At 53.9% G+C, this 17,962-nt stretch overlaps 1 protein-coding gene across 4 annotated transcripts in view; it reads right to left on the bottom strand.

The window, feature by feature from the left end:
• RBFOX3 (RNA binding fox-1 homolog 3) overlaps nucleotides 1-17,962 on the bottom strand; it is a 430,383-nt gene that overhangs the window by 193,425 nt on the left and 218,996 nt on the right. For all 4 annotated transcript variants that reach the window (XM_070479833.1, XM_070479832.1, XM_070479829.1 and 1 more), the window contains one exon: nucleotides 2,962-3,068. The gene's annotated coding sequence lies outside the window, so the exon portion shown is untranslated. The remainder of the gene's footprint in view (nucleotides 1-2,961; nucleotides 3,069-17,962) is intronic.

The following is a 17,962-nucleotide window of genomic DNA, read 5'->3' as shown; positions in this document are numbered from 1 at the left end:
AACGCCGTATTCCCACTTCCTTCATATTTCAGGATTAGCCATAGAGTTTTGAGAAAGAGAATCCTCACCAACATGGAGTGTCTCTACCACACACACACACACACACACACACACACACACACCAATGTCACAGCTCAACCCCATGAAAGGCCTGCAGAGTTGACTCCAAACCAAGGACACAGAAAACTCCAGTGACAGTGACAATGCCCTCACTCAGCTCCCTAAGCCCAGGGACGCCACTCTGTCCTCTACAACCGCCTGCTGGAGGAGGCCAGTTTGGGGCTGACATGCCCACAGCCAGATGGACATGTTTGCCTTCCAAGACAGTTCATGGACAAACCGCTTCCGCCTGGCACATGCTAATCAAGGGACGGAGGACCCGGAAGATGTGAGTCCCTGTGCCAGCCCCTCACTTCCTAGCCCCCTGGGGTCCTCATGCACAATGGGGAAGGGGGTGATGGTTCCGATGGGGCTGCGTGAGGCTCAGCCACAGCAGCAAATGTCACCACTTCAGAATCATGAGACTTCTCAGCGCAATGTTCTGAACTGGCCTCTCAGGAGAGGCGGAGAGGCCATCTCCTCGCCAGGCCCCCCTCATGGGTGGACCAGCCCTGGGTGTCCCTTGAGCGGGCATTGCGGGCTGCAGGGCTCGGGATGGTGACAAGGAGGCCTGGCCCAGCCGTGGTGTGATGTCCATCACAGGGGACCAGCAGCTTGTGCCGTCTCTGATTTATTACTTTTTTCCTTCTTGGTGGTCCCCAAACAGAAACAGATGACAGACCATAAAAAATGCTGTAAAGCGATCAGAAAAGCCAAGGAGATGCAGAGCGACTCCAACAGGGATGTTCTCCGGTTACAGGAAGATGAGCTTTCCCAGTGCCTCTGTCTACTAAAGGAAGGCCCGCGCCCTTGTCTGCCAGTTCTGGACAGAACATAATTGAAACAGGCTGGGTGGCCACTCCTCCAGAAGGCCCCTGAACTGCCAGAGGGAGAAAGCATTTGGAAAAGATGCCCGTCAGCTCTTTCTGCTTCTTCCTGGCCCACCTCCCTCCCACTTGGCCTGTGTGGGCTGGGCAAAGAGCAAGAGAGGTGGCACAGCTCTGAGCTAGACAAGCTCCTGAAAGGGCAGTGAGCCTCCACTGGGCCATTTTTCAGGCTTTAATTCCACTGAGTGAAACTTCAAAAGGCTTTCCACTTGCTCAGTCCAAATTCCCTCTTTGCCTTGGGCGAACACCGCCCTCCAAGGAGATGGGCCAGCTGATCATCGGGCGGCCTGCTGTGGATGCCAGCATCAGTCTGGGCATTTCCGCTGTACAGAAGCAGAAACACCCACAGATGGCTTCCTTACCAACTGGAGAAACCCAGAAGGAATCAAACGACAGGGCCCGAAGCTTCCCGAGGCAGCGGGCCATTGTGGCCACACACCCAGCTGTGATTCTCAGCTCTGCCATAAAGAAGCTGGCGGCCGTGACCTCCCTGAACCCTGCCCCCCGACCCAAAGGAGGACAAATTCTAGGAACGTCTCCTATGGCACCATATTGAGAATAAACATGGCAGGGACTAACCTGTCCCTGGCCCCAGGCTCTCAGCAGTGTTAGCTGATAATCCCCAGCTCAGAATGCTGAGGCCAGCACGCCCCTGATGCTCTTGAATTTCAGCTGAGAGCAGACTCTGGGGATGCCTGTCCTTGGAGAGCTTCCCTGGGTCCTCCCCACTCTGTTCCCCAGGCATCCTTTCTCTCTCTACAGGTGTTTCTAACTCAGGCTGAACTGTTCTTGCTTTGGACCCCAGGAGCGGAAGACAAGGTCGAGAGGGAGGCATCTTGCCCAGTGACCATCCTGAGGGTCTCTTCTCCACGCATAGATGAGTAGGCATAGAAGGTCAGGAGCAAAATGCTGGGGAGGAGGGGAGCAGGAAAGCCCAGGATGTCCTCTCCCTTGGCCTCCTCCCAGGGGCACAGAGGCCTCACCTGAGTCCCTCTTGTGCCCCACGGGGGTGGTGGCCTTTGCCCCCAGGGCCTCCTCCATTCCAGCTCCATGGAAACCGGGGAGCGCTTCTCCACATTGGTCCCCAGACCCTCCAGCCTAGGCCCTGGGCCTCTGCGGTGGAGGAGACCAGGGTGAAGGGAACCCCACGCCCTGTCCGGGTTCAGCAGCTAGGCTCCCGGAGAGTCTGGAAGAGAGTTTGGCCCCAGGCCCTCTTGAGAGAGTTTTCTTTTATATTTATTAACCCACTTTCTCTCCTGGCCCTTCGGAGCAATGAGGAAACCTCAGCCAAGGCTATTAATAGGCCGAAGCCGTCCCTGGGGAGGACAATGAGCTCAGACCCACAGCACAGGTGCCAAGCATAATGAAGGTTCTTGAGCTGCCTAAATATAGGCTGCGGCCGCGTCAGGGTGCTGAGCACGGTCTGCCTGTGGCCACCCAGCCCAGCTCCCCGCCACCACCTGAGCCAGACCAGGCCCTGCCGAGAAAGGACCTTCTGTCACCCACACGTCCACCCCAGGTCAGACCTGGTGGGGGCCGCTGAGGAAGTGGGGGAGGGGTTGGCAAAATGACATGCAGTATAAATGATGCCTGTAAACAGCAAGTTTAATAAAAAAGGCAGTGAGGGAATTTATGGGCAACCCAAGGATCATTAAAATTATTTATCTACTTACCTCCCTTGCTGGCTGATCAGTCTATTAATTATCTATCATACACGCTCTGATTTGCATTTCAGTGAGAGGACAGGGTGAGGGCATGTGAAAAACACGGGGGGTCCAGGAACCAAGTGGTGGGGACAGGTGTGGACCCTCCTCTCTACTGACCATAGCTTCCTGGCTGATACCCCTCCAGGCCACATTGCGACACGGATATGCCCCGTCCCCCCGCCCCAGACCCACCCCCGGGCCTCTGAGATGCCCCAGGCCTGAGGACCAGGTCGGGCGGAGCAGAATGTGTGCCGGAAGGGGGCACGCACCTGTTTGCAGACGGCAGCTCCCAGGACAGGGTCCCAGCCGGAGGGGCCTGCAGACCAGCTCGAGGGAAACGCGTGGAGAGTCTTTCTCAGGCAGCTCTGACTTAGCGCTGGGTTGAAAAGAGAAAACACAAGAACAAAACCATTTCAATCTCTGAATATCTGGAGTGCATCAGACACACGCTCTCCCGCGCTCTTGATTAAAAATATCACAGGACAGAGTGTCATGGGAACCGCATCCTTTGAACACTGCGACTAGAAGAAAACATCAGGCTGGGGGGAGTTATAATGAGGCGTCCCCGCTTACCCCCTCACAGCGGCAGCCGCTCCCAGCTCTGCTCCCCTGCAGTGAGACTCGGACCGGTCCCTGGGACGCCAGGGGATGTGCCAGCAGGCCAAGGGGTCCGGCTGGCCGTGGCTAGACCTATGGTGGGAGGGTCCGTGTCACCCATTCCCAACTCGGGCTCCAACTCTTCACTCAGGTCAACAGAGCTAGGTTGGGGGGTAAATCATCAGCATCACCCCATTACCGCTGTGGTTCCCCAGCACCAGCTTAGATTCCAGGGGCATGGGGCTGAGCAGGGGCTCTGCCTGGGGCTGCCCTTGCAGTTTATGTACACACTGAACCTTTCTCATCAAAACCTGTGGGGCTCACCACAACCAGCCATGGAAGCCAATGCCTTAAAACAAATCTCTTTTCTTCCTTCCTTCCTTTCTTCCATCTTTCTTCCTTTCTTTCTATCTCTACATGACATCTACTCTCTTTCTATAACTACAGATGTATCTTTGCCTAGCTGTAGACAGATACACACATGCGTGTGTAGATAGATACACATACAGATGCATAGATAGATTGTATTGATTCCATTTCTCTGGAGAACCCTGCCTGGTTCAGGGCTTCTAGCTTGCACGCACTCCAAGAGATCGACCCTATCCACCAACAGCACCAGAAATGCCACTGTCCTACCCCTGCTCCGCCCAGAAAGCAGTCCCCACTCCCAGGGAAGGAGCTGTGCCCCAGCAATGGTATTAAAGCAGGAAGGAGGAGGAGGCAGCGAGGACCTAGTCGTCTGCTTGAGAACGAGCCGGAACGACCTGGCCCTCCAGAGTCTCCGATGTGACACCCCAGTCCCCGCTTCTGCCAGGGCCTCAAAACCCACCCCTGCCATCAGAGCCAGGCTCCTTGCATTTGCAGGACAGTAGTCTCCACGCCCCCCTCCCCTGTGCCCCCAGCCAGCTGCCCCCTCTTCCCCTGCCTGCCGATGGCTTCTCAATTCTGATGATGTATCAATAACTGCAAAGCAAAATGCCACAGTTAGCAGCGCTACTGTACTGTAACTAATCGCTTTTGGAATCGATTCCCAGGGCTGAGTGTGTGCAGCGAGGTGGGGCTGAGTCCCCGAGGCCGCTGCAGCCCCCAGGAATTAGGCACACCAGGAAAAGTTCCAAGAGACAAAGAAGGGGGCAGGACAGGAAGGGAGGAAGGAGACCAAGAAGAGAGCAGATTTTTTAAAAGACTGTAATACAGAGAGCGAGGGGCTGCCAGTTGCGTCCTGACTCAAGGCCAGGCGAGGACAGAGGGTGACAGGACCTTTCCTGGGATGGGGACACCCCTGAAACCCCAGGCCCAAGCAGCCCACAAGTCTCGGACCTGGAAGCTCCTCCAAGCATACGCAGACCTCAGGGGTCTCTGGGGCTCACGTACTTAAAAGATTGTGTTGGCTTAATAAACCATGTTGCTACCGCTGCCGGGTCATTCTCGGGCAAGCACAGGAGAGGACTAGGGGAGTGCTTAGTAGCCGCTCCCGCCTCCCCAGGAAGGGGAGAGGGGGCAGGAGATCAGTACAGAGGCCTAGGCAGAGCCCTGCCTCTGATCATAAAGACTCTTGGAGCCTTCTTCCTGCTGTAACACATGAACTCTCCAGAGAGAGGGAAACTGAGGCACAGAACCCTCGAACAAAACCACCCGCTGCCCCCCCACCCCCACCAAGGTGCAGATTGGAGGCCCAGGGAACCTGGAGCCTGGCTTGTGATGGCCACCCTGTCCTCACTCTTGCTACTGTGGCCTCTGGGACACTTGGTTTCCCCACCTGCTATGTGGACTCTTTAGTAGCTGCCCTTTTTGCACAGACCTGACCTTGCCCTGCCCTGAGCAGGATCACTGAAGGAGGTGGGACAGGCAGGGCCACACCACAGGGCTAGTTTAGGAAAGTGCCAGAGAGGAGACAGGGGCCCCTGTGTGCCTTCTGAGCATGAGTGCCAGGACAGAGCGTTAGTGGGTCCAGTGCCCTGGGGTCCACGCATCACCCACTTGTTCCTTTAGCCACTCCACCCTGCTCCTGTTTACCTCACCGCTTCCCACCCCGGATCACCCAAATCCCCAGGACGGAGCCCCAGGGACTCAGGCCAGAGCTGGGCTGTCTGGGGGTGGAAGGGGCAGAAAGCCCCAGGCAGATAGACAAGTGGGGGGAAGGGGGAGGGGCTGACAGGAAAATGGAAAAGGTCCAGTGTCACCCTCAGGGCAGAGAGGGAGGGCAGGGCCTCCAGTCTCTTCCTGCAAAGAAAGTGCCAAGGCCAGGCCTGATATCTGCTGTTTGCTTCACTTGCCCAGAGACTGCTTCCATTGGTGATCCCTGGGGACCCCTGTGGCTTCAGCATCTCTCCCAGAGAAGAGGGGAGGAGGCTTGAGCCCACCATATGCCCCCTGGACCAGGGGACACCCCTGCCAATTCTCCTACCTCCTCTGGAAGCCACCCTGCGGCCAAAGGCAGACATCTCCAGACCTCTGTTCACCCTTCACTGCAACTCCATCCCTCTCCCAGGATTGCTTTGAGGATCCCAGGGTCTGCGGTCCAGACTGGCAGGGCCTGAGGGCTCAGCAGACAGACAGCCTTAGAGGGCAGGGAGGGGTCAGGGCCCTACACAGGCTGCTTGGCATTTTGGCCAGGGAGGACAGGGGTCACGATCACTCCTGAGGTGGGGTGCAGGCACTGGGGGCCTAACAGGGAGTCCAGACATTGATGAATGGTTTTCTTAATTTTTAAAAAACAAGTAGAACCATTTGAGGTCTTGCCCTAAATCTTTCCGGGGAACAGATTGCTTTCCCAAGCGGGAGAGTAGTGGACAGAGTAACCCACAGTTCCCCAGGAGCAGGCAGAGTCCCAAGTCTGCTGGCAAACAGAGGGAAGGTGTGCAAGAATCAGGGGATTCAGAGTAAAGTGAGCCGCCACTTCTCAGCTCTCTTGTGGACAAAAGTAGACACGCCTAGCAATCTCAGTGAGGATAGACGAGACAGCTGGTGGAGCACGGGCGGGTCCAGACAGTTGGAGAGCTGTGGGCAGGATCTGGAACATTCTAAAACCAGCCGCTCACAACCAGGTATCATCTGCAGGACCGGAGGAGATGAGCACAGAGAACCGCGCATCTGTCGCAATAGCAATACCACTGCTGTTGGTTCCGGACAACCAGAGCGTTCGTCAAGGACAGAGGGGCAGAAGACAAAGCCGTAGATTCCTAGGACAGATTTCTCCACAATGGACAAAAGGAATGGATCAGAAATGCACAGAGGAGCTGCAAAAACACAAAGCCGAAAGGAGCAAGTTGCAGAAAGAGGTCACGTATGTGCGCTTTAAGAAGTGGGGGAACTAAAAAAAAAAAAAAATGGGGGAACTATGGTCTCTCTGCTCTTCGTGGTTATATGTGTACAAGTGTGTTTTCAAGGGACAAAATGATGGACACCACGTTGATGCTCAGAGCCGCCTCTGGGTGTCGGGTAGGGGGATTGAGGCTGGGGCTGCAGAGGGGACTTGACCTCCATCTGTAATGCTTTTTTTTTTTTAAAACAGTGCCCCATAACTAAATGTCAATCGTTGTTAACTGCAGTAGAGAAACATAGATATTTAATATGTTTTACCTTAATTGTCGTTAAGTCTCCAAAACTTTTCTAGATAAGCATGGTTAGATAGAAGCCCCTTGAGAATGACACGTGTACAGTCACTCAGTGGTAGCGCAGTGTTTTACGCCCTCAGCGGCTCAGCGGAAATCCACGGCCTGGGTGGACGAACAGATGAATGACATACGTGACAGGGACTCCAGAAGAACCAGATCTGCCCTTTCTGCTCTCCCTCCACTTAAAGGACAATAAACTAGTCTGGAACTGTCTCTTCTACTGCCCGCTGAGATCTTCTTTAGAAACCACCAGCCTAAGCAGAAGCTGTTGCATTCCAAACGAGGGTCCTGGGTGTGGGGACGATCAGTCTCCAGATGTTCTGGAGTCTAGACCATCTGTGTTTCCAAGAACTTGGGTTCTCACATCCTTTTCCCTCCTAAAATGCAAGGGGAGGGCACAGAGCCTGGGGGACCCGGCGACCGTCCTCTGAGCAGAGTCTCCCCACACGGGGATGAGCACCACAAGATCCTGACTGCTCAGAGGGCTTCTTTGCTCCCTGGCAAGCAAAGATCTTCATGCAGTCAAGGAACCCAGAGTGACACAAGAGGGGTCAGCAGGGTGGCTGTTCAATTACGAGGGCCGAGTCCTGGGAGCTTTCTGGCAGGCCTGCTGCACAGGCAGAAATCCATCCAGGGCGATTTACCCTGAGAGCTGCCATCCTTTATCCACTGGGTTGCACAGGTACGCTTGCCCAGGTCCTCCAGTGTGTACTGGACACACTCCAGTGAGTGTGCCTCGGTGGGCAGACGTGCCCCTGGCTCTGGCTCTGATCTTATACACAGCTCCACTTTCTGTGCTACAAGCTAATAAAAGCTGCATGATCAAACTCCAAGTCATTACTCAAGGAAAGGGACCCCTCTGTGGTTGCCAGCCACAGTTTTGAACCAATTAAAATCAGCCCGGCGTTTCTGCGGGCTGCTGCCGTGCCCGCCACCCCGGAGGTCTCGGAGGGCCCATGCCCGCCATGAGCAAGATGCACGAAATGTTAATGGAGACGCTTAAATGCCATGTCGAGGGGATTCTGGTAAATAAGGCCACACGGAAGAGGCTGGGGGATAAGTCTCCTGAGCTAACCCTGGAGGAAACTTCAATAAAACGAGATTGGATTGAAAACAATTCACTCTGTCTGCTGGCAGAGCTGGGAACGGTCTTTGGGGCAGGAAAGCTATTTTATTTCCCATTAGTTCCCCTTTGCACCTTATGTGCCCCCTGCTGCCAACACCAGAATCTGCCAGGGTGACAGCACCCATTGAGTTGGCTGGGAGAATCGGAATCGGGGTCATTTGCCAGGGTGGGGCACAGACAGGCAGGCAGTGGTTTAGTGAAGGTGGAAAGTGGAGGGCCTGGGACAGAGCTGCGAGGGTGGGGGCATCTTGGGGCTGAGAAGGGAGAAAGGTTTTGCTGAGGACTCAGTTGTGTGGAGCGGGGGGCGGTCACACTGTCTGGCAACCGCTCTGTGTTCTGTTGGGTCCTGTTTCAGGTAGATCAGATGTCACCCATGAGACAAATGAATAAGGTTCCAGAGAACACTGTCTCGCACCCGGGTCAGCAGGTAGATGGAGCCTGGTGAGCAGTCCTAGTGGACACTGCTCAGTGTAATATCCACTGTTCAGTGGACATTCAGCGTAAACTCAGGGTCAGCCCCGAGTTGGGGGGGCGGGGCAACCCCACTGGGCTGAAACTTTGACTGTTGCCCTTGCTCCCAGCCAAGACTATCTATGGCTCAGAGTTCTGCCTGAGGCAATTGAAGGACCCCCAAAACAAAAAAAAAGAAAAGTCACCAGGCCCAAACAGAGACTCAAGGAATCTGGGCTAGGTGAGCTGGGCCAAGCAGCCTGGGGCTCTTCCTCACTCAGCCCCCACCCCCAAGGCCACCAGAGCCTCCCCTGCATGCGGGCTTCTGTCAGCCACATTTTACAACTGGAGTAAAAAACCCTTGTCCCAGCTAGGGTTGCAGATTTAGCAAGTTAAATTACTGGGGGTGGTGGTTTAATTGCTAAGACGTGTCCGACTCTTGCAATCCTATGGACAGTAGCTCGACAGGCTCCTCTGTCCATGGGATTCTCCAGGCAAGGATACTGGAGTCGGTTGCCATTTCCTTCTCCATAAATTACTGGATGACTAGTTAAATTTTAAATTTCAGGTAAACAATAAATAATGTGTTTGGCTTTTTTGAGTATAAGTATGTATCATGCAATATTTGGGACACACCTATACTATCAATTATTCATTGTTTATCTGAAGTTAGAATTTAACCAGGTGCCCTGTATTTTCACCTGGCAACTCTATCTTCCAGCTGTCTGACTGCCAAGCCTAAATACACACACACTCACGTACATATACACACAGGCGTGCACACACAGGCACACCCTTCAAAGAAAAGAAAGGAGCTAACTCTTTACAAGAAGCAAACTGCCTGCCTGGTGTTTCCCCTCTGTTTGCCCCTGAGCCCTCCTCCCATTCCTCACCGCCCAACAGCTGCCCCATCACTCAGACAGAGGCTGGGACACTGGGATTGTCACTTGTCCAAGGCCGCACGGTCAGCATGCAGCCTGGCTGAAATTGCAGACCCAGGTCATTCGCATTCCAAAGTCTGTGCTATTTCCACAAAACCAGACCCAATGCATCAAACTTTAGATGTTTATCTCCAAACAAAATGGCCATAAGGAAGTTGCTATTGATTCTGCAGTCAAGACAACGCACAGTATTTGAGGCCTTGGCTCAGCTCATGCCAAACTCGGAACAAAGATGCCATTACAATGCAGGGAGGCCCTTGCTGGGGAGCTCGCTCAGGACAGGGGTGTCGGTGAGCACACGTGGCTTCCATTCAGAGGGCTGGTGGTTTGGGTCTGCCTGGAGAACTCCACTGGCAATCAAGGTTGGAGCAAATATGGAAAGCAACACTGGTGTGTGTGGCAGGGCATTCTAGAAGAGAATCTCTCTGCTGGAACCAAAAAGGGGACAAAACTTGTGCCTTCTTGGGTTGAAAAGATAGACCTGAGATTGTTTGCAAATTGGCAGTGTCCCTGAGCCCTCAGCTTTCGCTTATCAACTAGTTGCTTCCTGGATAACCCGTACATTGTTTAGAACCTTGCTATGTGGTTAGAATTGCAATCTTTAATTTTAAAAAAGAATCGCAATCTTTGATGAGGCCAAGGTGAGTCATGGGTGGCATTCTTGTCATCCATCTGGGCCACTCTATTGGCAAGGAAAGAGATTGGAAGTGACTGACAAGTCTTGCCCTTTACATCAGCAAGACAGTTATCACACCACACACTAAATCCCAAGTCTTAATCACTTGGTTTCATAACGACTTTTCTGAGAATGAAAGTTAAGCTTTACCACTTTGTTGTATCTAGAAATAACTTTTCCCCCCTCTCCTCCTTTAAAAACAATCACCTCATGGATTGGAAAAACCTCCAGCACATTGTTAGTAAATCTTCCTCCCGTGAACTGCCTGCCTGCTGTCAGCAAGTTTTATGAGAGACAGAAGCTCCTGAGAGTTGTCAGCTGGGCTCTTGCAAGGACTAATTTTTGTCGTGAGTGAAATAAAAGTATTCTGGACCTAAAGATCGGGGTGGTTCAGGTGTTGTTTGCTAACCCAGTGGCCAGGAAGAAAACCAGCATGGGGTTGAGGAGGCCACAGGAAGAGGAGACCATCATGGATCATCCAAAACTCTAACCCAGAGGACACCACCAATCACATGTTGAAATCCAGAAAACAAGACTTCAAGGTCAAACGAGCCGGGGAGGTCTGCTTCATGAAAAGTACTGTCAGTGCCTCCAGCTTTTGCTTCCTCAGTCAGTGCAACCAACCCTTCCATCTTCCTCTCTCAATAGTGCAGTCAAGAGGCAGTCAAAGTACTAACATCGTGATGTTTTCATTATTTGCCTGATGGGGTTTTGTTGGAAAATTGTGTGCCTAGTGTTGCATCTTGAGACTTTCTTTGTAAGGAAGGAAAAGGAAGGGGGGAGGGTGGGGAGAGGAAGCTGATGCTGGATTGCTGGATTTGGGCTCTTCCGGAGACAGCCCCCTGCAAGGAGCTGGTTTAATTATAGGCAGGTTGTTGTTTTTTTTTTACGTGACCTACTTCCCAGATGGTTTTCCCCGTGTTTCTTTAATGCTACGAAGTTTTGACATATTTGAGCCAGGAAGGAAGAGCAGACAGACCTGCATCACCCAAAAAAGGAAGGAACCTGGGGGCTTGATGGTGGGCCTCAGTAGAAAGGAAGAGACGAAACAGGTAAGAGGCTGGGAGTGAGAGAGGTGGGAGATGGAGAGAGAGCAGGGAGCTCTTGCTGGCCACTCAGGAGGCATTCAGTGACCTCCCTGTACAACCCCCATGGCTGGCCCAAGCAGCCATTACCCGGGAGGCCTCGGCCTGGTTTCTGGGTGCAAAGCTGAAAATCAACTCACTGGAGGGCCCTGGGCAAATTACCGCCGAGGGCAACCTGGGCTGGATGGTATGTCCTGTGGTGCTGGACCACACGGGTGGCCTGTGACTCCTGAGATGTGGACACCCTTCCAGAAGGCTGTGGTGGGTTTGCTGTCTGACAGCTGTGACTGTGGCCTCTGGGGGGGCGAGGGCTGGGAATCACTCCCCACGGGGTCCCTCTTGGTGCTGACTGTGACCTCAAGCCCCCGGACAAGAAGGTTCTGCAGACAGCCCAGCCCGCCACCAGGGCCACCTGCAGACTCAGGGCCCCTAGAGCCCTGGCTGTCCAGCAGGACCCCAGATCTTCCTGCTTGGAGAACAGACTTGATGATGCTCGCTCCGTCATTCTCCTGCCTTGAGGCAGGGACCCTCTTTGACCCGTCCTTGTCATGAGAATTGGTACAATTTTTAAATACTTCCTGGTAAGGTGTTCCCCATGCTCTGTCTCCCTTGGCAAACCAACCCCACTGCCAGAGAAAGCCCACTCTGATGTACCCCAGATCCTGCGCAGGGAGCCCCGGGAGCACTCCCCACCTCCTTCCCTGGGTGCATTTGGAGAACAGCTGCTTGCCGCCCGCCGCTGAGTTGCCAATAGAGCCTTCAACATAGAAACACTGCACCTCACAGCTGTGAGCTCTGCCTGCCTGCTCTGTGCATATCTGTCTTCCCCCTAAAATCCTGGAGCAGGACTGCTACTGTCTGCAGCAGGCACGGCTCTAAGGAGCCGCCCTGCTTCTCTATGTCACAGCCTGGCTCTCGCCGGCACTAATAGGTAAGCGGGAAATGGATTCCTCACGCCCCTGGGGAGCCACCTTTTCGGCACATTCAGAGAGTTTGGCACGTTCTGCCAGGAGTCTCCATTACAGCAGCTTCAGGTCCTAGAGGTAACAGGAGGGACAGCTGGGGGAGGCCACCACAGGTGCACTGGGGTCCCTGGAGAGGAAGCCCCCACACGCCAGCAATGCCACTGCCAATACCCATGTGCCATGAGGCGCCATGTATCAATTTGATTCACGGCCTGTGTGTTTCAGATTCAGATGGGCTGAAAAAGACAGCTGGGCTTAAAACATGTCGTGCTCAAATGAGGACTTGGAGCTCAGGGCACAGAGGGACCCTGTCATCTTCTAAAGGTGGATCCCCACCTACAAAGATCCGGGGATCCCGGGCACCCACCTGTGTCCTCCTTGTATAAAACGCCAACTCTGCAACACCAGGGAAGCAAAGCAAACACATGGCCAAGGCACTCTCTTGCTATTGCAGCAGGTCTCGGGGAGGCCACGGCCACTGAGCCCAAGCTCGGGGCCCCTGTCTCCTCTGGACCCTGCCCCGACACACCTACTCAGCTGAGCTGGGACACAAAGGGACATTAAGGCATGGCAAAGAAACTTCCAGGTCTAAGTTTTCCATGAAGAGCAGGTGAATTAGTTCTCATCAGAAATGCATCGTGGCCCCTGGGCTCACAGAGAGGAACAGAGGAAGGGAGAGACAGAGGCGAGAAGGAAAATCAGGGATGAGTGTTTACCAGGCACAGAGAGACTGAGAAGTGGAGACTAGAGGATGCCAAAAGCTTTAGGAATCTGCATTCTAATGCGGGAGCTAGCATGCACCTTCACAACCTGCTCTCAAATCTGCATGCATGTCTATGATTAATTTTAAAAATGCAAGAGGTGACACAGAACAATGTTGGGGTAAGGAAAAGAGGTGGGTCAAGTAGAGAGATACCAGGGCATACGCTGTCAAGGGTGGATTCCAGATGCGTCTCAGAAGGAGTGATAAATATGGGGGGCAGGAGAAGAGAGGGCACCCCAACCAAGAAAGGGAGAACAAGAGAGGTTCTACAGAGTGCCTGCCGTGGAGCTAAGGCAAGAGGTTACGGTCTCACCGAGACTGTAGCGCTGAAGGGCTGGCAGAACATGCCAAGCCACTCAATGAGATGGCCCAGGCAGTGTGCCCAGCACAGTTCCCAGCACCGAGCCTGGCACCCAGCAAGCTCTTAATAAAAGTTAGTTTGCTTCCCCACATGGAGCAGACCCAACCGGGGGCAGTGGAGCGGAGGGAAGAACTAAGGACCTGGCTCCTAAATGAAACTTGTTTTCCTGGGAATGATGAAACCCATGTCACACAGGGTCTAAAGGCAACAGCAGGTGAACATGATGCCCAAGGGTTGGGATGGAAAGGGAACGAGCCCAGATAGCCAGTCACCAGGACAAACATTCCTAAGCAGGTCCACCGGTCTCAAAGCCCCAACTGCACCTGTGGATCCACACGCATATTCTGGAGAGAGAATACCCTTTGGGTCCATAGAGGGGGTCTGGGATGTTGCGTAAGTTAATGCGCACTGCTGTGATTCCAAAGTCCTGTGCCTGTAAGCCCCCTTCCCAGCTTTAGCAATTGCAAAGCGCTCGGGGAAGGATATGAGATTGGCTGGCACGGGGTGTGGACAATCGGCCCCATGCTTACTTGTCATAGCCATTAGTTTGAAAGTAAGAAATACAATGGATGTGGAGCTTGGGCAAAGCTGTCAGGCACCCTAAACCACAGTGCCATAGGTGCCAAACTGGGATTCCTGTCATTCTGATCCCATTGTCATTGGGATTGGAAAGAAAGTGTGTGAAAGACATTGGTGTGTAACAACATAAGATCTGCTGTTGTTTTCCATGATATCCAGATCTTGGTAAGAGAAATACTGGGCCAGGACTTCTCATAGAGGCTCCAGGGGCATGGAGAGCTGGTTCCAGGAGGCTTCATCTCTTAGTACTGGTGTTAAGTCATTGCTGAAGCACAGACAAGGGACAGTCCCTCTCCCACCATCCCTGTAGACCCTGGGGAAGCCTTCCCTGGGATGGAGAATGGAAACTGGTTACTAGGCATCAACTGTATCAGGAATTGAGGTTTTAAGCCCCTTTCCTAGTCCAGCATATTGGGTGGTAGTGAGGGCAGCACATTTAGCCAAGAAAAGATCCTGCAATGGTGGCTGCAAGGCCACCAACAGACACTGGTACCCTGTGGCTGCACCTGCTGCCCACCTGGACCCCCGCTCCAAGCCTCCCTGTCCTGGTAGTTCACACCTCATTTTCTTCTTGCTCTCAATGTTGCCAGGATTGCAGGGGAGGCAGTGCCACAACTCAGCACTCTTCCGCCCCGGCCAGAGACAACCGCTTGCTGAGAGCTGGCGAGAGCAGCGTGTTCTGCCCGTGGCCGGTGGTGCATGGAGCGATCCACCAACATGAGCCCAAGCCAGGCTTCATTAGTGCACAGATGCAGACGGCGAAGGGAGACCAATTGTTTGGACCTTGTGCTGTCAAGCTGGCAGGGCAGGATGAGAACTCAGGATCTTGCATTTCTAGGCTATTTGCAAATCTTCAGGTGCCCACTTCTAGAAGGAACGGAATCACTCAAGTGCCTCTGTGGGAGCTGTGGAGAGGAAGCCCACTTCTTGCTGAGCCCTCACAGTGGGAGAGAGGGATGCCGCCTGCTGCAGTGACAATAGCTAGCCCCTCCACGGCATCCTTCTGCCTACCACACCATCTAAGCATGTGGGTCAGGTCCGGGGACTGGTGGGTAGGGGGGCATTCCTGCCACCCTCTCTGGACCTCCCTTCAGGGGACTCGGAGTCACTGGTTATGGAGGTTTGGTGGCTGTCCTGCCCAGGGGGAGCACAGAAAAGCACTTCTGCCATGAGCTGGAGGTGGCCCTGGACAGGCTGCCTTTGGTGGAGGAGCAGACTGATGGCCCCTCAGCTTTCAGGGGGTGCGCTGCCCTCCAGGGGGTACCCAAGGGTGCAAGGAAACCTCAGAGGGGAACTCTATTTCTGAGGGTTGGCGAGGAGGTGCAGCCAGTGCCAGGCACTCCCCTTGGCAACTTCCCCCTCCATCTTGAGAGAAAGGCCTGTGGCTCACCTCCCACCTTCTAGGGGCAACCCCTCTGGTGGTGGGCAGGCAGTTGATGCTACAGGTATCTGGCCCATGCCCTCAGCACTGTGCCCTGAAAGCCTCTCCCAACTTAGAGTTCAGAGGATCTGGTTCCTGGGTGGAGGGAGAGAGGCCCTTGGAGAGGGTGGGGAGGGGCGTGGGGAGGGGAGCGCAGGCAGTCTGCCCGCACAGCTCTAAGGCAACACCTGGCAGAGCGGGCCGGCACCTGTAGGAGGCAGACGCTCATTCATCACCCTCAAAGCCCAGCCCTGCCTCCTCTGCCTCTGGGCGGGGAGAGAGGAGAGGGCAGGACTGGGCAGCTGTGAAATGCTGCCCTCAGGCCAAGGCAGGGTCATGGTCCAGGCACTGTCCTCTGTGTGTGCAGAGGACAAGCCCTATAGTGAAGGCTCTGGACACGGTAGGATGTACAGCTGACATGTTTAGCACCTCGGGCACAACAGCTCTTTGTAGACAACAATGAAGCCTTTCAGGAATGCCAAGGCCTGAGCCAATCCCCACTCCAGGCAACGGGCAATGGCACTTCTGCTGATTCCTGTTGCGTGAGCCTGGCCAGGGCAGGAGCAGGCAGGAGACACTGAACAAGGGCTAGCCATGGCTGCTAGGCTCTCCCCTGGTCCTCCCCAGGGGAGAAAGAGTAGTGGGCTCATCTCTGGGAGTCCCACGGCAGCTTGGGCAACCTGTTGGGTTGGGCTTTCTTGGGCCCATCTGCAGTAGGAATGTGGGGGACAGCTTGGGCCATCTCATCAAGAGATACAAGCTTTAACTTCAGAGGGACTTTCCAGGGAGCCCAGTAAGATTTCAGAGAACTTACTTATCCCTAAATATCAACTGCCCAGTCACTTACATTTCCCCCAACAGAATGGCCCCTTGACCTCAGTCTTTCACTCATCATTGTCATGGGGCAGAGGGAGCTCTTTAGAGAGGTCAGTCAAGACCAACCCCTTCCCAGGGTGTTAACATTGCGGTCCCTCTAACATGAAATAGAATTTAAACATAAATGAAAAGAACAACAGAAATGTAAGTACAGCTGCAGAGGCGCCGTCTTCCCCTCCCTGCTCTGAGCTCCAACCTCTTGGATATTTATTGTTCGTTCTCCCCTAAATCATTCCTGACGGCTGGACTGCTTGCACTCCATCACAGGGAGAGGCTGTGCGGAGCCGCAGTTCCGTTTAGCTTGCAGAAAAAGGAGCCTCCTAGGAAAAACCCACCCGGGAGCTGTCCGGTGCTGAACTCCGGTGTGATGGACGATTATGGACCATCTGCACTTTCAGAGGGGGATAGATTTATGAGCAGGAGAGACAGCTAGAAGAGTGTCCATTACTATAACTCACTGCCCTCTTCAGAGATATTCTAATCAGGCATCTTCTCCTCCTGCCGAAAAGCCCAGGTTAAGAACTGGCAAGAGGTGAGATCAATTACATATTTCTGGGGTGCTTCCTTCCCAGAACAAGGCTGTCAAAAGTCCTGGGGACAAGGGCATCAGGAGGTCAGGGCGGGAACCACTGATGGAGGGACCCTTTGCCTGGCAAGGCAGGTTCCTGGTCACGTTTCCCAGGGCTCCCTGTCTCACCTCAGCTCCTGGTTTCTTGCAACTGGTGTTGAGAAGATAGAAGAAGCCAGTATGCCTCTTCTTTCTCAGCCCCTGCACGGACCTACTTGAGATTTACTGGCAACCAGGAATCATGCAGAGGGTGCAGCAAAGATCTAGATCTTCCTGGTAGGCTGTGTGGTTTGATATTTATGTGCATGGGGAAAGGAAAGAGTATGGTCAGGTCCTGAGCTGGATGCCTTCTGTACATTGATTCAGAGGAACCTTATTTCTGCTTTACAGGTGAAAGAACTACAGTCCATGGCATTATGTGACAGGGCCTCTGGCCTCCCTTGCCTCGGTCCTCCCTTGCCTACTGCCTGAAGGCCCAGATGACAAGGTGGAGATGCACAGGGAACTTCTCACTGGCCCTCTAAGGCTGACACCCCCCCCCCAGAGCCCCTCCATCAGGACCCCCCTGGCTCTTCTCCAGGGGGCTCCCACTCCCTCAGAGGTCCCTGTAGTGAGGAAGTGAACTGAATGCTGCGGGCCCCAGCTCCCAAGAAAAAACCCCTACACACAGACAAACAGCCCCTTCATTTCTGCTTCAGAGTTCACTTCTTTCTACTTCAGAATTCACAGAGTATTTTGACACTGGCCTAATCTGACCACAGCCTTGGTATTAGATAAAACAGATATTTTTAATCCTCATTTTAAAGGTGACACGGTTAAGGGGCTTCCCTGAGGCTGCAGAGATAACCAGCAGTTGAGCCAGAATCAAGCCCTCATCTCTTGGCTCTGTGTCTGGGGCCTTTCTGGCCTCTGCCTGCCTGCCTGCCTTCCCAGGAGGCTGCCCTGAGCACAGACACCCTTGGGAATTTCCTCCCTCGGGGACCTGCCCTCTCTTAGGCTCTCCTCTAAATTCGAATCTTGTCTCCCTGATTCCACCCACTCTGGGGTAGTTTGAAATCACCCAGCTCACTGGCAGAGCCTTTGAGAACTCACCTGGGTGCAGGCTCTGAGACTGATCAAAGACCCTGCATATCAGGAAGTGACCCCTCCTGCCAGGACCCTGCCATTCATTCTCTGAGACGGTGAGCCAGGGACCTGTGTGATGACGTGCAGCTCAGCAGTAGGACCAGCTCTCAAGAATCCTGGA

The sequence above is a fragment of the Odocoileus virginianus genome, chromosome 17, assembly GCF_023699985.2.
Source record: "Odocoileus virginianus isolate 20LAN1187 ecotype Illinois chromosome 17, Ovbor_1.2, whole genome shotgun sequence".
NCBI lineage: Eukaryota > Metazoa > Chordata > Mammalia > Artiodactyla > Cervidae > Odocoileus > Odocoileus virginianus.
Note: the sequence above shows the minus strand (reverse complement) of the source record. Positions and strands in the feature narration are given on the sequence as shown.